Here is a 27,007-nt window from a genome sequence, read left to right on the forward strand (position 1 = left end):
GCGGGCGTCTATCAGTCTGTCCCGTGCCCGCTGGGCCAGCCGGTAACGGTGGACAGCCACCCGCCTGTGTCTACCCCGCCTGCCCTGACCATTGCCCCCATCCCCCTCATCTGGGGAGGACTGGGCCTCTTCCTGCTGCTCCTCCACTCCGCCCTCCTCTGCCTGCGGCACATCGCCCCTCTGCTGGGCTATGTTGTGCAGGACGCAGCACACCACAATGATGCGGCCGACCCGATCTGACCGATACTGGAGGGCGCCCCCAGAGAGGTCCAGGCACCTGAAACGCATCTTCAGCACGCCAAAGCACCTCTCTATCACTCCCCTTTTCGCTACATGTGCATCATTGTAGCGGTTCTCCGCCTCATCGCGTGGCCTCCGTATAGGCGTCATCAGCCACGATCGCAATGGGTAGCCCCTATCGCCCAGCAACCAGCCCCTCAGCCGGGGATGGCGTCCCTCGTACATGCCGGGGATGGATGACCGCGACAACACGAATGAGTCGTGTACACTGCCTGGGTGATGGGCGCAGACGTGCAGGATCATCATGCGGTGGTCACAGACCACCTGTACGTTCATCGAATAGGTCCCCTTCCTATTAGTGAACACGGCCCTGTTATCTGCAGGTGGCCGCACGGCGACGTGCATCCCATCGATCGCGCCCTGGACCATGGGGAACCCGGCCACGGCAGAGAAGCCCACGGCCCGGGCATCTTGGCTGGCCCGGTCCACGGGGAAGCGGATGTAGCGGTGCGCCATGGCATTTAGGGCATCTGTCACTGCCCGGATGCAGCGGTGCACCGATGTCTGCGATATGCCGGACAGGTCCCCACTCGGTGCCTGGAATGACCCCATTGCATAAAAGTTCAGGGCCACCGTAACCTTGACGGACACGGGGAGAGGGTGTCCCCCGCCAGTGCCACGCGGTGACAGGTGTGCCAGCAGGTGGCAGATGTGTGCCACGGTTTCCCGGCTCATCCGGAGTCTCCTCCTGCATTCCCGGTCCATGAGGTCCTGGTATGACTGCCGGGGCCGGTACACACGGGGCGCCCTCGGGTGCCTCCGTTGCCGTGGGGCCGCGGCATCCTCCTCCCCCTCCTCGTCCTGTCGGTCAGGTGTCCCTCCAGCCTGGGCGGCTGCCGCTTGCCCCTCTGCGGCAGCCTGCGCCACCTCTCTGGCACGCTCCTCCTCCTCCTCCTCCTCCTCATCCAGGGCAACATAGACATGAGCGGCTGCCGCCAGGGCGGCCAACATCGCTGGATGATCTGAAAACATGATGGCCTGGTGGGGGGGAGGGGAACGACGACATGTCATCATTGCCCATATCCCCTCCTCCCCCCAGCCAGGTGGCATGGACCGCATGGGTCCAACTGTTGGAGGCTGGCACCTGGCCAGGTGGACCAACTCACTTGCCCTCCCATCCCCCTCCTCGGCACGGACCCCCCCCTAACCTCCACCCCAGCACGGACCCCCCCAACCTCCACCCCGGCACGGACCCCCCCCCCAACCTCCACCCCGGCACGGACCCCCCCCCAACCTCCACCCCGGCACGGACCCCCCCCCCAACCTCCACCCCGGCACGGACCCCCCCCCCCCAACCTCCACCCCGGCACGGATCCCCCCCCAACCTCCATCCCAGCACGGACCCCCCCCCCCCAACCTCCACCCCGGCACGGACCCCACCCAAACCTCCACCCCGGCACGGACCCCCCCCCAACCTCCACCCCGGCACGGACCCCCCCCCCAACCTCCACCCCGGCACGGACCCCCCCCCAACCTCCACCCCGGCACGGACCAGCCCCCAACCTCCACCCCGGCACGGACCCCCCCCCAACCTCCACCCCGGCACGGACCCCCCCCCAACCTCCACCCCGGCACGGACCCCCCCCCAACCTCCACCCCGGCACGGACCCCCCCCCAACCTCCACTCCGGCACGGACCCCCCCCCAACCTCCACCCCGGCACGGACCCCCCATCCACCTCCCCGGCACGGACCCCTTCCCGGCACTCCCCCGGAGCCCAGCCTACTCTAACAAAACCCCCCCCCCGCCGCACACACACACACACAACCCGAGACACACCTCTCCTCACGCATTCAGACTGCGCCCACGCCATTGCCTGCCCAGAGCCAACCCCCCAGGCCGTCACTCACCTCCACGCTGGTCGGCGTGAGCCTGGAGCACCGGGTCACGCCGATGAAAAGGAGGTTTAATTTACGTCGACGTGAACGGTCATCACGTCGACGGGACTTCGGCCCATCCGGAAGGGAGAATATCGGCAGGCCGAAAATCGGCTGCCTTGCGCAGACCCATGACATTCTCCGCGGCAGTGGCGACATTAACGCCCCGCCGACTTTTCTCCCTTCGGAGACTTCGGCAACCGGCGGGGGCGGGATTCACGGCGGCCAACGGCCATTCTCCGACCCGCTGGGAGGTCGGAGAATGACGCCCCTGAAGTGCGCTGCAACTGAATAGTAACACTTTTTTAATTTAAACAATTTTTCGTCAGTGCTGATATGGCATTTGATTAGGCAATGTTTTCAATAACAGGGGCGGGATTCTCCAACCCCCCGCCGGGTCGGAGAATCGCCGGGGGTTGGCGTGAATCCCGCCCCCGCCGGTTGCCGAATTCTCCGGCACCGGATATTCGGCGGGGGTGGGAATCACACCGCGCCGGTTGGCAGGCCCCCCCGGCGATTCTCCAGCCTGCGATGGGCCGAAGTCCCGCTGCTGGAATGCCTGTCCCGCTGGCGAGAATCAAACCACCTCTCTTACCGGCGGGACAAGGCGGCGCGGGCAGGCTCCGGGGCCCTGGGGTGGGCGCGGGCCGATCTGGCCCCGGGGGGTGCCCCCACGGTGGCCTGGCCCGCGATCGGGGCCCACCAATCCGCGGGCGGGCCTGTGCGGTGGGGGCACTCTTTTCCTTCCGCCTTCGCCATGGTCTCCACCATGGCGGAGGCGGATGAGACCCCCTCCATTGTGCATGCGCCGTGATGCCATGTGCGGCCGCTGACGCTCCCGTGCATGAGCCGCACGGCAAAGTCAGCTTCGCGCCAGCTGGTGGGGCAGAAATCAGTCCGGCGCGCGCCTAGCCCCTCAAGGTGAGGGCTCGGCCCCTCAAGATGCGGAGAATTCCACACCTTTTGGGCGGCGCGATGCCGGATTGATTAGCGCCGTTTTTGGCGCCGGTCGGCGGACATCGCGCCGATTGCGGAGAATCCCGCCCCAGTTTCCTACAAATTACCAATGAAAGTAAAATACTATGGGCGGGATTCTCCGATCACTGACACCGGAATCGCGTTTGGCGATCGGCCGGAGAATCCGTTTTTACGGCGAAATCGTTTTTCCAATATTCTGTCCCCTCAGGAACGGTGTACTACGCCCCACGCTGTTGGGATGGCCTCAGGATGTCATCACCTGAGGCCCTCCCCGATGCCCCGCCCCCGATGGGCCGACTTCCCAACGGCGTGGGATACGTGTTTTCTCACTTTTCGTAAACCTGGTGTGGTGGCTGTGGACTGTGTCCAGCGCCGCCACAGTCGGAGGGGGAAGAGGGGGGAGCTGTTACGTGGCAGGGGAGGCTTCGGCGAGGCTGGGGGGATTACAGGGGGCATTATTTGGCAGGCCAGGTCCGCGTGCGGCCGGCATCATGTTGTATGGCGCGTCCATGTCGGCAGGTAAAGCCGGGGCTTTATGTGGCAAGGCTGCTAGCCCCCCACTGGGCGTACGACCAGACGGACATAGCCGCAGAATCAGAGAATCCAGCCTTATATTTTCAAAATTGTATTGCATTGCAATTGTGTCAATCCATTTTGCACCTATTGTACCTTAATTGAACATTCAATCTGTATCATATTCTGAAATGCGGTGTTGTTTATAATTTCACATACATGGAACAAACTTAAACTGTTACTTTTGGGTTAATCATTTTAATTAATTCATGGAATGTGGGTTTGTCTGGCTGGGCCAGCATTTATTGCCCATCCCTAATTGTCCTTGGGAGGATGATGATGAGCTGCTTTCTTGAACCGCTGCAATCTGTCTGGTGTAGATACACCCACAGTACTGTTAAGGAGGGAGTTCCAGCAGCATTGGAGCAATGCCATTTTATGCTTCAAGGTTATGTCAGTGGTAAGTCACATTGTGTGAACTGGATACTGTGGCCGGGATTCTCCGAGTCCGCGCCGGCTCGGAGAATCGGAGTTGACATCGAGACGGCCCACGATGCCGGTTCGACGCCGGGACGCGATTCTCCGGCGACCGGCGGCGGTCGGGGGCCGTTGAAAGAGGCCCCTGCGGCGATTCTCCACAGTCAACCGGCCGAGTTCCCGCTGGCGTGGTTCTAACATGGTTCCACACGGTGGGAGCTCGGACCCGCGGCTGCGGTGGCCGTCCTGGTGGGCGGGCGGGGGGGGAAACAGACTCCGGCGAGGGGGCCTCCACGACAGTCAGGCCCACGATCGGGGGCCACCGATTGGCGGGCGCGCACGATCCGGGAACGGGGCCTACCTTCTTCCGCGTCGGCCTGCTGTGTGGCTCCGCCATGTTGCACGGGCCTGGTGCGGAAGCGGCCGCCGCGGACCTGCACTGCCGGCCCCGGATCCGTGCATGCGCGTGGCGATCCGACAGTGCAGGGCCGCATATCGGCGCCGGCGCTGCGTGCAGCACTCTGGCGCCGTGCTGGCCCCCTGTGGGCCATGGAATCGCTGGGCCAGGAGGCCCGTTGACCCGGCATGAAACACTCCGGTGTTTATACACCAGCCTCAACACTTAGCCGCAATTTTAGAGAATCCCGGCCAGAACCTTGCATATACCTTCAATTGCCTTTCTCCTATCTTGGATGAGACAGACTAATGAATAATCTAATGAGACAATTCAGAAGATTTATTTTTACACAAAGACTGTGAGAATATGGAACTTGCTACCGCAGGGAATGGTTATATCATAGAACATTACAGCGCAGTACAGGCCCTTCGGCCCTCGATGTTGCGCCGACCTGAGAAACCACTCTAAAGCCCATCTACACTATTCCCTTAAAAAAAACGTTTGAAAAACACTGGGCTAGACACATTATTGTATTAAATTGGAGGCAGTATGCCCTGCCCTATTTTACTAATTGGAAACGTGACGATGAGTTTTAAGGAGAAGCTGGACAAGCATGTGAAAAAGGAAGTAGATGGTTATGATGGTAGATTTAGATGAGGAAAGAAGGAAAGATGTTCAAGTGGAGAATAAAGACCGGTACGAACTGGGTGGGACAAATGGCCTATTTCTTTGTTGTATATCCTATATGATCATATACATTTAAAAGCCGGGTGGCACATGGCACAGTGGTTAGCACTGGGACTATGGTGCTGAGGTCCCAGGTTCGAATCCTGGCCCTGGGTCACTGTCCATGTAGAGTTTGCACATTCTCCCTGTGTCTGCGTGGGTTTCACCCCCACATTCCAAAAGATGTGCAGGGTAGGTGGATTGGCCATGCTAAATTGCCCCTAAATTGAAAAATAAAATTGGGTATTCTAAATTTATTTTAAATATATATATATATTTATTTAAGAGCCAAATGCATACCCAGAGGATTTTTTAATAGTTAATATGGGGTGGGGGATTGAGCCTAGGTAGGGTGCTCTATCGGCGTAGGGCCGATGCAGACTTGATGTGCCGAATGGACTCCTTCTGCACTGTAGGGCTCAATGATGATTACGATGCAAACAAAATAGTTCAACCCTATTTCAGAATGCTCTTTGTTACATAGGAAATAACAAACTGTATCATGTCATCGCTGTTACTAAGCTATCTGCTTTTTCTAAGTAGCAAAGTCTTTCAAACTGGTTTGTACTAAAATTAAGCAGGAAGCTCTCACTCTGCTTCTGACTCTGTTGCTAGGTATCTGTTTATTCCCCTCATAACTTGTACCATTGCAACTTTACTTCCCCCACGCCCCACCCCCATCAAAACTGTCAAGGTTTAAGTCACACACTGATGCACTATCAATTACCACAAAGACGAGAGTAGTGGAATAATTGAGGCTTTATTGAGCAAAGATGTTGTGCCTCCTGTAGCTGGAACCAGAATGGCTGCAGCACCGGCAAACATACACATTTATACACCGCCTACTGGGCGGAGCCAGCAGGCAGGGATTTACCCCCGTACCTCTAGTATATGTGTCTTACCGTAATACATATAATAAAACTAGTGGTGACTACCACACACACATCGCCTATTCTTTCTAACTAATCATCTGACATTACTATATAAGAAAGTAAAACAGTGGATCCCCCTATGAGAATAGAATTATGTGACAAACTAGTTCAATTGTTAGGCTAACTAAATTAACAGCTGTATTCAAATGAGAGTTCAGCAAAGAAAATAAATTTGAATTGAGGGACATTTTTGTAGAAAACCAGTGTAGGATTTGCTGGATTATTAGTCTCCCTTAAATGAAATTGAATTTCCACCTCAATATTTTTTGATGAAAACTACAGATGTAGTAAACTGTCACAATCTTATATACAATAAACAGATTTAACAAATCGTTTAACAAAGCCTCAGAGAATTTAAATACCCAGAGAATTAAATTAAGTCTCAAAAAAACATTGGCCGGGATTCTCTCTTTTGGGGACTAAGTCCACACGCTCGCTGGAAAATGGGCGAGAATCACTCCGGACTTTTTCCTCAAAAGTCAGGGGTGATTCTCTGTTTTCCAGGGGGCTAGCAGAGCCCCGACATGCATTCCGCAGCTCTGGCTGCCGGCGGGGCCCTGCTGTCCAGACCGCGCGGCCGCTCATGCGCATGGCGGCGGCAAGCAGTTCCGCACATGCGCACGGAGGCCCACCTCGGCGCAGGCACCGCAGACATGGCGGAGCCACATAACGGGCCGCGCGGAGGAAGGTACCTCCCCACCAGATCGCGATGGCCCGCCAATCGGTGGCCCCCGTTCGTGGGTCTGGCCACCGCTGAGGCCCTCCCCCCCGGGAATCAGATTTCCCTCCGCCCCCCACCAGGACCGCCACCGTGTTCGTGGGTGGTACCAGATGTAAACCACGCCGGCGGGTGTTCGACCGGTCGACCGCGGAGAATCGCTGCGGGGGCCTGTTCCAACGGCCCCCGACCAGTGCCGCATCGACCGTGCGCGCTGCGCGCGACTGGCGGGTCCGCGGGCCGGATTTCTGGCATGAATGGCTATTCTCCACCGCCGCGCCGGGCGCGATTCTGGCACGGAGGGTCGGAGAATCCCGCCCATTATTTATTGAATTGTGCTCCAATTCGCCATTTATATAATGCCTTTCTCAGTAATTGGATTCATTTATTGGTATGATATTTTTATACAAGATCATTTTCACTGGTAAAGCATGTAGATGGGGAGCCTGTAGATGTAGTGTACTTGGAATTCCCAAAGGTATATGATAAGGTGCCACATCAAAAGTTACCACACAAAATAGGGGGTAACATGTTAACATGGATAAAAGATTGGTTAGCTAACAGGAAGCACACACTTGGGATAAATGGGTCCTTTTCGGGTTGGCAAGCTGTAACTCGTGGAATGCTACAGGGATCAGTGTTGAGCTCCACTATTTAGAATCTGTACCGATGCCTTGAATGAAGGAACTGGCTGTATGATTGCTAAATATGCTAATGACATAAAGATAGGTAGGACAGTAAGTTAACAAGAGGCAAAAAGTCTACAAACATATATAGATAGGTTAAGTGAGTGAGTAAAGATTTGGCAGATCGTGTATAATGTGGGGAAATGTGGAATTGTCCACTTTGGCAGGAAGAATATGCTATTTAAATGGAGAGAGATTGCAGAACATGGTGGTACAGAGGGATCTCGGTGCTCTGATACATGAATCACAATATCTTAGTATGCAGGTAGAGCAAGTGACGAAGAAAGCAAATGGAATGTTGCCATTTATTGCAAGGGGAATGGAATATAAAAGTAGGGAAGTTTTACAGCCCATGTATGGGGCGGGATTCTCCGAAATGGAGGCACAGTGTCCATGCCGTCGCGTTTACGACGGCATGAACAGGCCGCTCCCACGATGAATTCTGGCCCCTACAGGGGGCCAACATGGCGCTGGAGTGGTTCGCACCACTCCAGCCGCAGATCCCGGCGCGAACTGGGCGCTGCGGGATCCGTGCATGCGCAGTGGCGCCGGTGCCAACCGACGCATGTGTGGTAGCCTCGCAGAGCACTCCGGCCCCTCACCAACTTGTCGCCGGGGTTCTGGGGCCGTTCGTGCAAGTAAGTAGGCCCGGGAGGGGAGAGGCCGACCCACCAATCGGTGAGCCCCGATCGTGGGACAGACCCCATCGGAGGCCCCCCCCCGGAAACGGATCCCCCCTACCCTCCCCACAGGCCGCCCCCCAAGCCTTCGCGACGAGTACCTGTCGGCAGCGGCCAGGTGTGGAAATCGCTGGCGGGACTAGGCCGTTTACGCGCGGCTGCTCGGCCCATCCGGGCCGGAGACTTGGCGGCCCGGCCGCGGATAGCGACTGGCGCCACGCCAAACGCGCTGGCGCGAACGGCGGCGATTCTCCGCACCTCGGAGAATCGCGCGCCGGCAACACGTGAAAAAATGGCGCGAACGCCGATTCTCCCAGCCTGCGCGGCTTCGGAGAATGCCGCCCATGGAGTTCTGTGTACAGTTTTGGTCTCCTTATTTTAAAAAATAATTTAATTGTTTTGGAAGGTGTTCATAGCAAGTTCACTTATTTTAACATGGGTAAATTATTTTAAGCAGGCTAATGGTAGCCTTAAAATACCAGCTATAGAAAATCAAGGCTACAATGACCATTGGAATTTGTATCCTGGATCACTGATATATCTGTGGTACACCACCATCTCAATTTTATAAGATTAGTTTATTGTCCCAGAATTTAAAAAAATACAGGCACAGTGTCAGATTTCAAACTTGCAAGCTCTAAGAGAAAAAAAATTGGAACCTTGGGCGTCATTCTCCGACCCCCCGCCGGGTCGGAGAATGGCCGTTGGCCGCCGTGAATCCCGCCCCCGCCAAAGTCTCCGATACCGGAGATTGGGCGGGGCGGGAATCGGGCCGCGCCGGTTGGCGGGACCCCCCGTTCAATTCTCCGTCCCGGATGGGCCGAAGTCCCGCCCAGAAATTGCCTGTCCCGCCAGCGTAAATCAAAGCTGGTATTTACCGGCGGGACCAGGCGGCGTGGGCGGGCTCCAGGGTCCTGGGGGGGGCGCGGGGCGATCTGACCCTGGGGGGTGCCCCCACAGTGGCCTGGCCCACGATCGGGGCCCACCGATCCGCGGGCGGGCCTGTGCCGTGGGGGCACTCTTTCCCTTCCGCCTCCGCTACGGCCTCCACCATGGCGGAGGCGGAAGAGACTCTCCCCACTGTGCATGCGCGGGAAACTTTCAGCGGCCGCTGACGCTCCCGCGCATGCGCCGGGAAACTGTCAGCGGCCGCTGACGCTCCCGCGCATGCGCTGCATTTCCGCGCCAGCTGGCGGGGCAACAAACGCCATTTCCGCCAGCTGGCGGGGCGGAAATCCCTCCGGCGTCGGCCTAGCCCCTCAATGTTGGGGCTAGGCCGCCAAAGATGTGGAGCATTCCGCACCTTTGGGCCGGCGCGATGCCCGTCTGATTGGCGCCGTCTTTGGCGCCAGTCGGCGGACATCGCGCCGTTGGGGGAGAATTTCGCCCCTTAATTCAATTAATAGGAGACACATGGGGCGAAGTTCTCCGGTATCGGCGCCATGTCCGCTGACTGGCGCCCAAAATGGCGCAAATCAGTCGGGCATCGCACCGCCCCAAAGGTGCGGAATGCTCTGCATCTTTGGGGGCCGAGCCCCAACCTTAAGGGGCTGGGCCCGCGCCGGAGGGATTTCCGCCCCGCCAGCTGGCGGAAATGACATCTCCGGGCGGCGCAAGTGCGGGAGCGTTAGCGGCCGCTGACGGCATTCCCACGCATGTGCAGTGGAGGGAGTCTCTTCCGCCTCCGCCATGGTGGAGACCTTGGCGAAGGCGGAAGGAAAAGAGTGCCCCCATGTCACAGGCCCGCCCGCGGATCGGTGGGCACCCCCCGGGGCCAGATCGCCCCACGCCCCCCCAGGACCCCGGAGCCCACCCGCACCGCCTTGTCCCGCCGGTAAGGTAGGTGGTTTAACCTACGCCGGCGGGACAGGCATTTTAGCGGCGGGTCTTCGGCCCATCCGGGCCGGAGAATCGCGGGGGGTGGGGGGCGCCAACTGGCGTGGTGCGATTCCCGCCCCCGCCGAATATCCGGTGCCAGAGAATTCGGCAACCGGCCGGGGCGGGATTCACGCCAGCCCCCGGCGATTCTCCGACCCGGCGGGGGGTCGGAGAATCTCACCCATGAAATCAAGTGAATAGATTTATTTTAATAATGTTTGAAAAAGAAACATATAAGGGGCTCGGGGGTTATGGGGAGAAGGCAGGAGAATGGGGATGAGAAACAAATCAGCCATGATTGAATGGCGGAGCAGACCCAATGGGCCGAGTGACCTAATTCTGCTCCTATGTCTTATTGTCTTATGCTCTTAAGTTGGGCCTATACCGATTGAAGTTTAGAAGACTGAGAGGTGACCTTATTGAAACATATAAGACTCTGAGGGGACTTGACCGGGTGGATACCGGGTAGATGTGAGAGATGAGAACTAGGAAACATAGTTTAAAAAATGAGGTCTACCTTTTAAGATGGAGATGAGGAAAAATGTTTTCTCTCAGACGGTTGTTCGGCTGTGGAATTCTCTTCCACAGAAAGCAGTGGAGGTTAGGCCACTGAATTTATTCAAGGCTGAGTTAGAAAGAGTTTTGATAGGCAAGGGACTCAAGGGTTATGGGGAGGGCAGACAGGAAGGTGGAGTTGAGGCCCAAATCACTTCAGCCATGATCTTATCAAATGGTGCAACACGCTCAAAGGGCCGAAAAGCCTACTCCTAAGTCCTATGTTCCTCTATACATTGAGCGGGATTCTTCAGCCTCCCAGTCGTGTGTTTTCGCTGGCGGGAGGCAGCGCACCATTCGCCTGAGCAGAATTCTCTGCTCCCAGCACTGTCAATGGGAATTCCCATTAAAGCCACCCCACGCTGCTGGGAAACACAAGGGTGGGGGTGTGCTGCTGGCGGGACCAGAGACTCACACCACGCTTCCGGGACAGCGACCTGGAGGCACTTCTGGAGGCTGTGGAGGAGCTCCGGGGCATCCTCTTCCCCAGACGGGGAACAGCAGCTGCCGTGCAGCACTGTGAGGCATGGATGGCGAGAGGTCGGGACGGCGGTCAGCGCTGTGGGGCACATCCCCCGCACGGGAGACCAGTGCAGGAAGAAACTCACACCACCAGCGAATGGTTGTAGAATTTCAGCTATCTTGAAATAGATTAAATGGACTGCCAAAATTCCTTAATTAAATTATTCTATTAAGTACACTGCTTGATATGACATCATCACATTGTGGTACCTATACACTGACCCTTTATTAAGATGGGATGTAACAGAGCAGCATGCTGTCGTGCAAACATTCTGTATTATCTGTGCGGAGATGTATAATAAATATTAGCCATGTATATGTGCATTTCTGGAAGTTGCAGCTAGTCGATCCATAGTGTTATCTGGCTGCAACTTCAACTTAATTTTAACAAGAATATTTCATATCCTTAACATGTTAAATGGGTGCAAAATTCCAGTCTAACAGGGAATAATTTATTTGTTCATATGTCTTATAGTGTTACTTAGAATCCCACAAGAATGGCCTAATAGATATAGGGGGCGACCGATTCAGGGACAGAAAAGGGGCCAGCAGCGGCACCACGGGAAACGCGGTGGGCATGGCGAAAGACCAGCGGCGTCATCGCGCGACGCCAGGGCGACGCCATGCTGTGTAAGAGGAAGTGCGCGGATCGGCACAAAGACACCGAGGTCGGAGATGGATGAGCCCCATCGCGCTGCTCCCCGCTTCCGGGACAGCGACCTGGAGGCACTTCTGGAGGCTGTGGAGGAGCGCCGGGGCATCCTCTTCCCCAGACGGGGAACAGCAGCTGCCGTGCAGCACTGTGAGGCATGGATGGCGAGAGGTCGGGACGGCGGTCAGTGCTGTGGGGCACATCCCCCGCACGGGAGACCAGTGCAGGAAGAAACTGCATGACCCCGCGAGGGCAGCGAGGGTAAGTACCCTGACACTTCCCCCGGGCAACGCCCCAACTCCCCTGTGCCCACGCCCGGTGGGGGGGGGGGCGGGGGGAGCTGGGGCCCCACGTTGCACCCGGGACACATCATGAACCCCCCACCCCACACCGTGGGCAGGTGCCATGGCGTGGGTCCCAGTGTCCCCACCTAGTGATAATGGTGCTTACATGTGTGCTAATGACCACCTAACCCTGAGGTTCATCACCCCACTCCCCAAGGGCAAGGCAGCTCACGATCAGAGGGAGCGTTCAAGAACAGAGGGGGATCACCTGAGCTGCACCCCCTTACCGTCTACGAGCAAAGGGCACTGACCTTGCTGGGGGAGCCACCAGCCGGGAGATAGCACCGTGCCAGGTCGGAGGCGAAGCACCAAGTGATAATCCCCTGTCTGCATGCAGTCCCTCAGCCCATCAGTACCCCCACCCCCTCACACACCACCCCCTCACACCCCACCGCCTGACACTGCACCACCCCCACAGTCCATCCCCTCACACCCCACCGCCTGACACTGCACCGTCCCCACAGTCCACACCCCACCGCCTGACACTGCACCACCCCCCACAGTCCACACCCTCACACCCCACCGCCTGACACTGCACCAACCCCACAATCCGCACCCTCACACCCCACCGCCTGACACTGCACCACCCCCACAGTCCACACCCTCACACTGCCCCCTCCACCCCCTCACATACGACCCCGCTTGCCTAACGAATTGTGCCTTACTGTGTTCTCCAGGGCCAGAGGAGCACCGTCCTGGAACTGCTCGGTCAACCCGCCGCCGTCCAGCTCCAACCTCTTCCAGCCACAGGGATGCACGGGACAGAGGGGAAGGATCACGGGCAGGAGGGCCCTCCTCTGAGGCCGGGCCACCAAGGGGTTACACACAGAGGACAGACAGAGACGTCAGGACGGACAGTCATGACACAGATGACAGTGAGACGGACGAGGAGGGTATAGCGAGCCGGGACAGTGACGGCGACAGGACAGCCCCTCAGGACAGTGACGCACAGAGGATTTTGCAACATACGAGGCACAGGGGCACGGCACCTGACATGGGCCGTGGACTCAATGCACCGGCCAAGGTTCCAGCCAGGAGACCCCAGACCTGGGTACAGACGAGGACCTAGTGGCCGAGGCACTGCTGTCACCCACCACTTCAGCCATCGCAGATACACTCACCTCGGTTGGGCAAGTAAGTGACGAGGCTTCTGGGTCACAGACTGGTGCGCACCACACAGCTGAACCGGTACAGCAGGTGGAGGTAGGAGCAGCCGAGGGGCTGGGCGGTCGGAGGGCAGGCCATGCCCAGCACCCAGCTGCTGCCCAGACGGTTCCCGGGTCCCTGGGCTTTCCAGGCCCACCCACAGGTCCGATGCATTTGCAACCCCAGGGACCAGATAACGGGATGACGGCTGTCTTCCGGCAACTGCAGACGCAGCTGGAGGAGTCAATTTGGGTCCTCGAGCAGGGAGTGGTGCCGGTCATGGCTGCCACCCAGGCCGACACCGCACGGGTGGCGTCCGCGGTGGAGACAATGGGGGAAACGGTCTCGGGCATGGGTCAGATTCTTCAGGGCTTGGGGCTTAGTGTGCACGCGTCACCCGTGGCCCATGACAGAGCTGCCCTCTTACAGGCAGCCATGCTCCATAGCCAGCTGGACATTGCCGCCGCGCTCCGGGGTCTGGCCCTGTCCCAGCAGGCCATGGCCCAGTCCCAGCAGGCCATCGCTGAGAGCATCGGCGGCCTTGCCCATGTGCTGGATGGCGTCGCGCAGACCCAGCGGGAGGCAGCACAGTCCCTGACAGGGATGTCACACTCCCTGAGCTCCATCGCTGGGAACGTTCAGACCCTGGTCGATTCCACAGCGGGCCTCCAGGACTGGCAGCGCCAGGTGTCGGTGGTGCAACGGGGCTTGCCTCCGCACGCACCACCGTCCCATAGAGAGGCCCGGGGGCCACCGGGCACCCCGAGGGAGGTGGAGGTTCCGGTGTCCGTCCCCGTTACACCAGCAAGGGAGGGACCGGAACACTCGCACTCCCCCCGTCCTGTCCCTGGTGCATCTGGTGGGAAGCGGGCAGAGGAGGGTGGCAACACGCCATCCAGCACGCACGCCGAGCAGCCTGGCCCATCCAGGCCGGGCCGCCCCAGGAAGCGCGCGCCGACGGGGAGCCACGTCGCAGGGCGTGATTCTCAGCAGTCCGCCTCCACTCCTGCTGTACCGTTTGGGGAAACACCTAGACGTAGTGATAGGGCCCGTAATGCCAAAAAGTTAGACACGTAGTAAGTTGGCACGGATGCAGGGCACAGATTAGTAATAGGGGCTAGGGCACGTGTCTTTCAATGTCACAATTAAAGTTGTTACACCAAACCTACATGCGTCTGTCCTATGTCCGGTGCCGAGGGGGGACGTGAGGGTGCCCAGTGACGATGGTGTTCAAAAATCATTGCAAGGGTGAGGCCAGGTGTGCCTCCCCCCATTGCAAGAGTGATGCCGGGTGTGCCCCCTCCCCCCCAACACCAAACACGCCATCGTCCGCAGTGCTCCGACGCCCGCTGCCCCACATGGGCATGTGATGGAGTGTCCGTGATGCATAAAGGGAACACGGAGCTGGAGGGTTCAGATATGACCATGAGTCAGACATTCTGTCGCGATCCGGAGCTCACAGCTCATCGCAGAGCGGGCTGTCATCATCCAACATGGCACTGTTCACACCCGCTTACGGAAGTAAAAGTGTAACGACAGTAACGAGTTGCCGCAGGTGTGGGGTTGCGAGAGAGTGGTGCCGCGTGTGGTAGGGTTGTGCGATGGTGCGGGTGGTGGGTGAGGGAGGTGCTGGGTGGTGCCTGTGCGCGCGGTCAACGGTGCGAGTGCCCTGAACAAGCCCTCCCCCTAGTGTGCGAAACGTGCGGCAATCGACGCCTCGCGTGCTCGCAGTCCCAAATGGTAGCGTTGTGCGGCCTAACGGCCAAATCCCGCACCCTGGTGGTGTCCGTGCCCCGCCGCCCTCCCATCCTCGCCCTCCTCATCATCCACCTCCTCCTCCTCCTCATCCTCATCCTCATGTTCACAGTCGATGCCCTCATCGGGCTCACCGCTTCTTTCTCCTCCATTACATCGCCCCTCTGTTGGGCGATGTTGTGCAAGACGCAGCATGCAACGACGATTCTTCTGACCCTGTCGGGATCGTACTGTAGAGCGCCTCCAGAGCGGTCCAGGCACCGGAACCTCATTTTAAGGAGGCCGAAGCACCTCCCCATGACACCCCTGGTTGCAGTATGGGCCTCATTGTAGCTGATCTCTGCGTTGGTCTGCGGCCTCCGTATAGGCGTCATCAGCCACGGACGCAACGGATAAACCCTGTCGCCCAGCAACCAGCACCTCATCCGGGGAGGGGTGGGGGGGGGGGTGACCCTCGAAAATTGCGGGGATGAAGGACTGCGCCTGTATAAAGGCGTCATGCATGCTGCCCAGGTATTGGGCACACACGTGCATTATTCGCATTCTGTGGTCACATACCACCTGGACGTTCATAGAATATGTCCCCTTCCTGTTCAGGAAGACATCCCTGTTCCACGTCGGTGCACGCAGGTGGACGTGCACCCCATCCATGACGCCCTGTACCATCGGGATCCCGGCCACTGAGGCAAATTGCGCTGCCCTGGCAGCCTGGTGCGCGTGCTCCTCCGGGAAATTGATGTATCATCCCGCGACGGCATAAAGGCCGTTGGTAACTGCCCAGATGCACTGGTGCACCGAGGGCTGACTGATTCCACAAAGGGCCCCGCTCGGCGACTGGAAGGAGCCGGTTGCGAAAAAATTCAGGGCGACCGTGACCTTCACTCTCACTGGGATGGCATGTCCTCCCCCCGTTCCATGTGGTGCCAGGTGCGCTATTAGGTGGCATATATGCCCGACCATCTCACGGCCCAATCGGAGTCTCCTCCTGCATGCCGCTTCTGTTAGGTCCTCAAAGGAACTGCGGTCCCGATAGACATGGTGACGCACGGGACGCCTCCGCCGCCTTGGCACGACCACCTGCTCGTGCTCCTCCCCTGGTGCCCCATCAGGATCGGAGTCGTCACCCTCTTCCTGGCCGACGACATGGAGGTGATTCGCACCCTCTGCCTCCTCTTGGAGTTGTCCGGCGTGATGGCCTGCAGCAGGAGCGCCTGGCACAGGGCCCTCCGCAGCCACTACCTCTGCTGCATCCGCCTCTGCAGCACCCTCACTGAGCCGCCTGGCCAGCCCGAGGCGAATGCCAATCTGCATGGCTGCTGCTGCCGCCATGGCGGCGAACATCGATGGCTGCTGTGAATACATCATGAACTTGAAGGGGGGTGGGAGGTTTGGAAGGGAGAGGCAACAAAATTTGTTAGGCGGGCGCTTTGGCACGTAGGCAGCCAGGGGCCTTTTGATGAATGGGTGCCCGGCTGCCTGGTCACGGTTCATTCAGACACGCACCGTGACACCTGCCCACAGTATCCGTATCCCGCACAGTTCACCCCGTCCCTCCTCATCGCAGCGCCAGCGGACACAGCCCTTCACTATGCCCTCGAATTGGAAGGGTGTCTTCACCACCTTCCTGCCATGGCACTCCAGCTGGGGGTTTCAGTCCTGCGGGCAACCGTGGAGGCCCCCCCCCCCGTTCCAAGCAGACAGGATGGTGGCATCATTTGCACCACCCCCTCCTCCTTCCCCCCTCTCATTCCCCCACCTCTCCCCCTTCTCCTACCCCATCCCCCTTCTCTCTGCTCCTTTCCACAACACATCCTCCTTAGCCCTGTCGTTACCCATCCCAACACCCCTTCCGCCAACCCCCTTCCCCCCAACCCCCTTACCCCCCCCAAACTCCCAACCCGCCTACTCACCTCCCTCATCCGCATCGTCAGCCAGCACGACTGGCTGACAAATTTATTTAGCAGGGCTGAACGGCGACAGCCTGACCCCAGGGACCTCGGCCCATCCGGCTGGAGAATAGCGGGGTGCTGGGAGAATTGCCTCTACTGCCTGCTCGACAGATTCTCCAGCATGCGCGGCGCCTACCTCGATGATGCCGTTCTTGTCGGTTAGGAGAATGGCGGAACGGCGTCGCGAGAAAAACTGGCGTTCACAGCGATTCTCCCAGACGGCGTGGCATGGGAGAATCACCCCCATAGTATTCGTTGCACTGTAGCTCCATGTTTAACTGCTGCTTTCCACATTGCAGCTGTGGCAGTGGCTTCAAGGATGCTGATGCTTATGTTTTGTTCATCAAAGCTTCCGAAAGGGCATTAATGTTTTGGGGTTCTATTATTTCAGTTTAGAGCAACTTACATGTCTGAACTTTACTGTCTGAGAGTGGAGTGTAGCCACTTAAAATGGCCAACTCCGATTCAAAATGGCGAACGGCAAAGGCTGATGGGAAAGTCAGCCAACAAGACAAAAACCAGCAGCTGCACGTTGGCTGTGTATTTACCTCTGGAAAGGCCAGACAATATCGATACCAGCAACCATCAGCATAACATAACAACAGCCATCTGCATACTAATGTGCAATCCCCGGGAACAATAAGCAACATTTAGACACACAAAGCAAAACCAGACTCTTCGACGCCAGCAGGAGCCTACACAAAAGGAGGCGAACGAGCACCTCAAGACCGCCCATCGATCAGGCATTGGAGAAAATCGAACCAAGCGATTGGGACAAAGTCCAATCATTTGGGACCAGGTACAGGGTCCGCCCCGAAAGGCGGGAAGCCCCTGGGGACTATAAGAATTGAGCCCCAAATTCAAATCGCTCTCTTCATCTCCACCTCTTCGCTCTCTTCACCGCTCTCTTCTTCCTGCCCGGGTCACCCAGCAACACGAACCAACATTGACCGTGACCGGTGCAGTGACTCCAGTGATCACTGAAACCAGTCAGTCTTAATTCAACGCTCGCTACGAGATAGGCGCTCCTAGCTACCAATCCGTACCAACTTCGAATGCCGCAGACTCAGAACCCGAACGAAAGGCCATTTGTTCCCCTGACCTAGTGGGCCAGTCCGAAGTTAAGTATAGGCCTGTTAGTTGTAGAAGTAGCTTAGACGTAGAATTTGTGCATGAGTAGCGATTACTGTGTATAATAAATGTGCTTTGATTTAAATCTTACTAATCGGTGTATTGGGTTATTGATCATTACTCGGACTTGAACCTCGTGGCGGTATCAGAAAGATATCTGGCGACGCGAGAGCAAAGGTAATAAAACAGAGCAATTGAACCAAGGAGAAAATCAGCAACATTATTTGGCGACATCCTGACGGGACCCAATCTAGAAATGGAAAACCACTCCGGGAGAACCCAGAATTTGAATTAGAGATCCAATTGGAAACAGAAAACCACAAGTGTTTAAGTAGTTCTGATCAATACTCAGAATTCGGAAGTGTGTGTATGCATGCGTAACTAACAGGACGATAAGGTAAAACTGATAGATTTTTTGTTGCGACAAAACTGTCGGAAGTTTGTATTTTGGAAAGTAGCGAAAGCCGTACCCGTATTTACAGCACCGCCTTAATACCCCTGTCCCAAATTTGAAGAGCAGCATTCGGATTAATACCCCTGTCCCAAATTTGAAGAGCAGCATTCGGATTAATACCCCTGTCCCAAATTTGAAGAGCAGCATTCGGATTAATACCCCTGTCCCAAATTTGAAGAGCAGCATTCGGATAGGAAAGATGACAATGCAGGCAATGCAGCGCCTCATGAACCCCGAGGAATTTGCGGTCGCAGCGACCAGCAGCAGTAGAGTGGGACAATGTCCCATTTGGGAAGAAGAGATCAGGAAATATCTCAAAGGGAAAGGATGGCCCCTTTGGAATGAATTCTGTGACAACGAGGAATCAGGTCCCGGGAGTATAGGACATACTTGGTGGGAGACCCTTAGCGAGATCCACAAAAAGAGCTTAGGGAAAGCTCGCAAGCCGATGGCAATCGTGTCCTGCTTGGCACAATTGCGAGGCACAGAGGAGGCTCCGGAAAGAAGTTGAGGGCATACATCGAATGAGTAAGGTCGATGTAAGCGAGGTAGAAAAGGAGAATTTGGAATTGAGCAGGAAGTTGGCAGCAAAAGATGGAGAGGTGGAGGATGCCAAAAGGGCACACCAGTCTTGTCTGGCGCACTTAAGCAGCTTCCAGTCTCAATGTGAAAAGGCCTATCAGGATATGCAACGTGCAGTCCTGGTACGTGAAGAAACAGAAAAGCAGGTAGAGGCATTACAGAGACAGTGTAGTGACCTAAAGGCAGCATTAAGAGCACTCCATGCTGCCACCACAGAACAAAGACAAAGCACATTAGATCACTGCAGCCGCTGCTTTCAGTTCAGAAAGGTTTCCAGGAAACCTTTGGAGAAAAATTAGATCAGGAAGACGGCCCTGATTGGGAAGAATTGAACGAAACAGCGCAGAGATATGTTCAGGGAACATGTGCGCAGGGAAAGCCACAAAAGAAGAAAGCTCCCCAACCCCCCACACAGCAGATAGTTCACGCTCCAATGAACCCAGTAACCACCCGCCGCACAGCCATAGTAGACGACACGGAATTTCTATACTACACCCCCTTAACAGTGACCCAATTACGGGACGCGTGCGATAAGATCACACCGTTCCTCCCCACCTCAGACCCCCACCATTTCTTTGCCACAGTCAAGCATCAGGCGACCATGTACGGCCTGGATGAGCGAGAGCATGTAAAGCTCACAGTTTTAAGTTTAGATCCTTCAGTAGCAGCAGCCCTTCCCGACCCACAGAATGTAGGAGGAGGCACCCTTGCAAAAATGCATACCACGATCCTGGATGTGATCGGATATAACCGGGGTGACCCCGTAGATGGCCTCAACAAATGCAGGCAAAAGAAATCCGAGCACCCCACAGCGTTTGCTGGACGCCTGTGGATCCACTTTGCAGCAGTCTTTAGAGACTTAGACCGTGCCCATTTGTCCCCAGATAACATGGCCAAATGGATCTCCCATGCCACAGAAACAGGACAGAAAGCCTGCGTGAGTTATGATCCCTCAGAGGAGGCCCATAACGAGAAGTGGGTAGTGAACAGATTGTCCCGCGCTTGGGAGCAATCTATACAAAGTAAACCCGCAGTCAAGAATCCCGAGGAAAAACAGGCCGGAGCAGATATGCAGGCAGTAAAAACACACCAGAACCCTGCATGGGTGAATGAGGTAAAGAACAGCCCCCCACCCAAGTCACAGGAGTGTTACAACTGCGGACAGTTGGGACACTTCGCAAGAGAGTGCAATGCCCCTCAAAAGCCACAGAGAGCCCAGCAGACGGGCACTCTGAGTAAGAAAAAGACAGAGCCCATTCATAGCGCTAGCGCCCGTTCAGACCAGACGGACTTGACCGGAACGGACTGACGGTGTACGGGCTCCCCCAGTTGGGTCTGCGACACCCTTTGGGATAGGTCCGGACAACCGGTAGTTGCAGCGGAAATTCGGGGACAGCCCATCGAATTTCTCTAGGACACAGGAGGGTCCCGCACCACAATAAATTCCTCCACCATGTTCCAAAAGGACACGTGGTCCACTACAGCCACTATCACCATACTGCCCCAACCCGAGGCAGCATGGTAGACTTGTGGATAGCACAATTGCTTCACAGCTCCAGGGTCCCAGGTTCGATTCCAGCTTGGGTCACTGTCTGTGCAGAGTCTGCACGTTCTCCCCGTGTCTGCGTGGGTTTCCTCCGGGTGCTCCGGTTTCCTCCCACAGTCCAAAGATGTGCAGGTTAGGTGGATTGGCCATGATAAATTGCCCTGAGTGTCCAAAATTGCCCTTGGTGTTGGGTGGGGTTACTGGGTTACGGGAATAGGGTGGCGGTGTTGACCTTGGGTGGGGTGCTCTTTCCAAGAGCCGGTGCTGACTCGATGGGCCGAATGGCCTCCTTCTGCACTGTAAATTCTATGATTATCTATGATCACCCTCAGCGGCTTTACAGGCCACTCACAGCAGGGACACATCACAGCCCCTGTACCCATTCAAATCGGTACCATCACCACCAAGCACCCCGTAGTTTTAGTTGACCTGCTCCACACAGCAGAACACATTCTGGGAATCGATTTCATGAATTCCCATAATCTTTCATTTGATCCAGTCAACCAGTGTGTCTGGAAGATGGCAAAATCCGCAAGAGCCCCCGCAACGCTCAACATAGGAGAGTACGCAAATAAAATTAGCGTAGTAGGCGAATTTTGGTTCAACCCGACCACACTTAGGATGGACAAGCAGGTTAGGGCAGTTCTGCAAAAGAACAGGGCAGCATTCGCGACCCACAAGCACGACTGTGGACGGATGACTGGCTCCGTACAAATAACAGGACCTGACCCTAGACCCCAAAAACAGTATAGATTTCGCCAAGAGGCAGAGGGAGAAATCTCCAAGCTTATTAGAGCAGGGCGTACTTAGATCAGTAGCCTCCACTAATAATGTCCCGATTTGGCCAATGAGAAAGCCCGATGCATCATGGCGACTGACCATCGATTACCGGGAACTCAACAAAATCACCCCCGCAGCAGCCCTCACAGTAGCAACAAGTCCCGAGACCATGCTCAAGCAGGGACTCAATTCCCGATTCTTTACAGTTTTGGATGTCAGTAATGGATTTTGGTCCATTCCATTGGCAAAGGCGTGCCAGTACAAATTTGCCTTCACCTTTAAAGCACAGCAGTACACGTGGACATGCCTGCCACAAGGCTTCCACAACTCCCCCTCTATTTTCCACCGACAGCTGGCAAATGGTTTAGCCAAATTCTCTCACCCCGAATGTCTGGTACAGTATGTAGATGACCTACGACTGCAGACAGACACCAAGGAAGAGCATATTGAGCTTCTATCCGAACTCCTGGAACTCTTACACTCAATTGGTTGTAAAGTCAACCCCAAAAAGGCCCAGATTTTGGAAGATAAAGGGATATATTTGGGAACAATTATCACGCACGGTAAACGCGAGATCGAGCATAAAAGGATTGACTCGATTGCTAAATTGTGCCTTCCCCAGAACGTTTCAGCCCTCCGGCCGTTTTTAGGACTGGTTGGCTACTGCCGAAACCACGTTGGCAGTTTCGCCAGCAAGGGAGCGCCCCTCTCAGACCTCCTAAAGAAGGGAGCCCCCTGGGAATGGCTTCCGCAGCATACGGATGCTGTGGACTCTTTAAAACAGGCACTCATAGCAGCCCCCGCACTATAAGTTCCAGACCTGCTTTCCCCTTACACCATAGAGGTAGCGACCACAGACCGCACCCTTTCGGCCGTGCTCCTCCAGGAACGGCACGACCAGTTAAGGCCCGTGGCTTACGCCTCCAGACTTTTAGATGCTGTGGAACAGGGATTTTCAGCCTGTGAGAGGCACCTGCTCGCAGTATTTTTTGGCAGTTCAGTATTTTTCGTATATTACCGGACTGAACCCCAGCACAATTCTCACCGAACACACCCCCATCCAGCTTTTCCTGGACGGCCGACTCAAGGACGGTACAGTAAGCCAGATTAGAGCAGCTAGATGGACCCTTCTCTTGCAGGGACGGGACATCACTGTTAAAAGGACAAAGAAGCACATCTTTTTAGCCGACAACTTACAATACCCCGGAACCCCCCATGAATGCGAAATTATCTCTCCACACCACAACACAGGCCCCTTTATCGCAAAAACACCCCCCCAGAAAGATAGGTAGTTCAACCCAGAGCCCCCAGCACACGGATACGTGTGAGCCCATAAAGGTCTATGTGGATGGATCTTCCACAGTCTTGGATGGGAAGCGCATAACAGGTTGCGGTATCTATGTTGAGGACACGCAGGGACGCACCCTCGAGGAAATATTGATAAAACTGCCAGGCCACTTAGGCGCGCAGGCAGCAGAGCTTGCGGCCATCGCATATATAGTGGAACACCCAGATTCCTTCCCCAGCCCAGCAGACATATACTCGGACAGCCTCTATGTCTGCAACAGCCTCACGGAATTTCTGCCCCTGTGAAAAGCAAGAAGATTTGTTTCCGCAGATGGAAAACCCCTCCCCTCAACCCCATTGCTCCGTCATATTTTACAGAGAGCCCAGAACAGGACTTTTGGGATAATCAAAGTTCGCAGTCACCATCGTTCCTCCCCCCCTGGAAATGTGAAAGCCGACGCACTGGCTAAAGCAGGTTCCAGGCATGGATATTTTTGGACACCCCCCGAAAGCGCACCAGTGAATGCAGTTCAGGTTTCACAGACAAAGATCAAGGATCTAGTGTTGGCCCAGAAGCAGGATAGCAATCTCAGGGAGATTGTAAAAGGAAAATATCCAGCTCCCTATGAGAGGTTCAAAAATGCACTGACCACACATGACGGTGTGGTGTTAAAAGACACCCTTTATGTGGTTTCTAAACAGGACAGGAATCAACTGATTTGTTTGTTCCATGACGGTCATGGACATCAGGGAATCGATCCCACTACAGCCCATCTCAAGCAGCTTTGCTCGTGGCCGAATTTAAAGGACGATGTAAACCACTACATCGAGAATTGTCTTATCTGTGCCCAGAATAATCCGGACAGATATGCCAAAAAGGCTCAACTCAGCCACTCCCGACCCGTTAATGGCCCCTGGACTAACCTCCAGATTGATTTTATAGGACCATTGCCCCCTTGCAGGAATGGCTATAAATATGTACTTGTGGTAATTGACACATTTACGAAATGGGTGGAAGCATTCCCAGCCAGGACAAACACTGCAAAAACCACAGCCAAGATTTTGACCCACCACATTTTTACAAGATGGGGACTCCCCAGCAGCATTGAATCTGACCAAGGTTCCCATTTTACGGGACGTGTCATGCAGAACGTCCTCACGATATTTGGCATCACCCAAAAATTCCACATAGCATACCACCCATAGTCGAGTGGTATCGTGGAGCGCATGAATCGGACCCTAAAATCCACCCTCAGAAAAATGGTCCAGCAAAACAACACCACTTGGGACTCAGTCCTCCCTTTTGCGCTGATGTTTTTGTGTAACACAATTTCTACTTCCACAGGTTACACTCTCATGACCGGACGCCCCATGAAAGGCACAAAATTTTTGTTAGGTTTAGACTTGACCAGCCCCGAGGTGATGGCCCTCAAACACAAGAAAGCAGTAGAGCAATTAGTTGAAAATGTTAAAACGGCTCAGCTAGCAGCTGCAGTAAAATTGGGCACAAGGAAGAAACAGAGCAAGGCTTGTTTCGACGAGACAGTGCATGCGACTGAGTACAGTGTAGGACAGCAAGTTATGCTCTCCGTATATAACCCCAGCACATTCCTGTCACCAAAATACTTGGGTCCGTACTCCATTGCGGACAAAGTAAACCCTTCCGTATATAAAATAAAGTATCCCAACGGAAAGACTGCGTGGTTCCATATCAACCAGCTGAAGGCATATGGGACACAGTCGAACCACGCACACCACGTCATGCTCGACGCAGCACACCACGCCCCGCCCACAGCCAACGTAACCCTACCATCCCCCAACACGTCCAGCCCAGCCACGGACTCGACCACGACTCCACCCCCGAAATATACACTCCGCCCCAGAACGCCCACAGACTGCAGCAGCAGAGACAGCGACTGTGACTCGGACGACAGCCACAGCACGCCTCCCTACTATCCCCATGCAACAGGAAACACACCCAGCGACTCCGACTATGATCCAAGTGATCCCTTCATGATCACTTTCCTCAACAAACCCCACCACCGACCACCGAACCACATTGACGACCCCGATTCCGTTCCCACACAACTAGACACCAACTATTGGCACCGAGATAACTCATTCCGACTCGTCCGCAACGACGAGAGCGACCCCAAGTCACACCATGCAGCCTTTTCAGCCCTGATACACTCAAGAGTTTGGCACCCGGGAGAAGAGGACGACTTTGGGTCTGACTCCCAAACCGAGAACCCCTTTGCGACCCTGTTCGCAACCGAGACCTGAGGTGTCCAGATGATGTTTTAAAAGGAACCGCTTGGGAGAAGTGGTGTCCTTTCTGATGGAACCTGCAGCATGTTTTATGTTGTTTGTATGTTCGTTAAATGTTGTATGTCTGACAGGAAAAAAAGATTTCACGGCCCCACGCCTTTTCAGCCGAAACCTCTGAGAACTTGTCCGCACGCCTTTTCAGCAGAAACCTCTGAGGACTTGCCTACAGAGACTCACTATTGCCAGACACTAGTTCAGCGGAACTAGCTTGTCTGCAGAGACTTGTTAAGGTACCAGACGCCCGTTCGTAGCTGCCCTTCTGGTTCGAAGGTAGAACCACTACGGCAGCCCCACCACGGTGACTACATTTCTTGCCCGTTCTTGTTGGTTGCTCAGGCAGTGGAGAAATGGCTTGGGACCCACCCTGCCTGGGAACCCCCCCTCTGATCAACTACGCTTAGGTAGGAGAGACACGGCATTGGTAGCCGTCCTACCCGGGGACTCCATCCAACTCTTACCCGTCGCGGCCCATACGCACCTCATTTTGGAAATTTTAGTTCAAAAAGTTTTGTTCTGTTTCAGGTAATCCTTAGGTTGCCAACCACATGCTATTTACATCCTGAAACATTTGGATGGTAAATTGCGCAGTCTGCGAGACGGCTCGCACTGGTTCATTATTTGTAAGTGTGTCTTGTCCTAAAATTTGGTTTTTGGAAAAACAAAAAATGAGGGAGTCACACATAGTGACCAATTATAAAGGGAGTAATTGGCATTGCAGGACAGACACACTAGCGTACAAGATATTAAACAAAGATAGTTACAGACACTATGCTGGTTTCCACAGAACTCCAGAAGCTCTAGGACCAGAGAAGAGAAGAAAGAAAAGGAAAGAGAAGAGCCATGAGGACTTCCTTCACGTGGATCACCCTCATGATTTTGAACATTCAGTTGCGCGGGAACGCGAACCCCATGACTTCAAGCCCCCCAGCCGTTAATGTTTCACTTCCCCGCAGTACCCAGAGCCCAGTCACCAGCGATACCACATCATCTTGGTGTGCCAGGTTTATAACCTGGTACTCTCTGTCATATGTAATAGAAACCTTACTGGTATTGGCGATACTCTGCTGCATCGTGCAGACTATGCGTCTACGGAAATGGAGAAGGAGAGCCTACCGCGCTCGCATCCCAGTATATAGGATCAGATCCCCTATTTTTGGATACGACCAGACCCCCGACCCCCGCGATCTATAATAAAGAGCATTCATTTGCGGTTTTATTGTAAATAAAGAAATGTAAAGAACTGTTCATGAGCAAATTGTGTGATCCTGAGCTTGACTGCCAAGCCAGGAAAACTGTGTATAAACTGCTATGATTTTGTTGTGTGGTTGAGGAAGTTAGGATAATGAAATGTTTAAGTGAGTGTAGTGTATTAAGAATAGTTAGAGGTTCCCAATTTATTGTTTTGTAATGCATGTCCCTGTTTGACATTGCGCCCTTAGAATTGTCAGTTAAATATTTTTTTGCATAGTTATGGTCAGTGCAGAGGCCATGAAGGAAGTGCCCCCCCAGGTCAGGGAATGGAAAGCAACATAGTTATGTGATCCTTCACGCTTCGCTTTAGAATCACAAGGAGGGAATGTAGCCACTTAAAATGGCCAACTCCCGATTCAAAATGGCGAACGGCAAAGGCTGATGGGAAAGTCAGCCAACAAGACAAAAACCAGCAGCTGCACGTTGGCTGTGTATTTACCTCTGGAAAGGCCAGACAATATCGATACCAGCAACCATCAGCATAACAAAACAACAGCCATCTGCATACTAATGAGCAATCCCTGGGAACAATAAGCAACATTTAGACACACAAAGCAACACCAG

At 55.2% G+C, this 27,007-nt stretch overlaps 1 protein-coding gene and 1 pseudogene across 2 annotated transcripts in view; both read right to left on the bottom strand.

Moving 5' to 3' along the window:
* The window catches only part of flt1 (fms related receptor tyrosine kinase 1), a 315,859-nt gene that overhangs the window by 181,054 nt on the left and 107,798 nt on the right, over window positions 1–27,007 (bottom strand). The window lies entirely within an intron of this gene.
* Window positions 4,847–16,464, bottom strand: LOC140391713 (putative nuclease HARBI1; annotated as a pseudogene).

The sequence above is a fragment of the Scyliorhinus torazame genome, chromosome 15 (assembly GCF_047496885.1).
Source record: "Scyliorhinus torazame isolate Kashiwa2021f chromosome 15, sScyTor2.1, whole genome shotgun sequence".
Classification (NCBI taxonomy): Eukaryota; Metazoa; Chordata; class Chondrichthyes; order Carcharhiniformes; family Scyliorhinidae; genus Scyliorhinus; species Scyliorhinus torazame.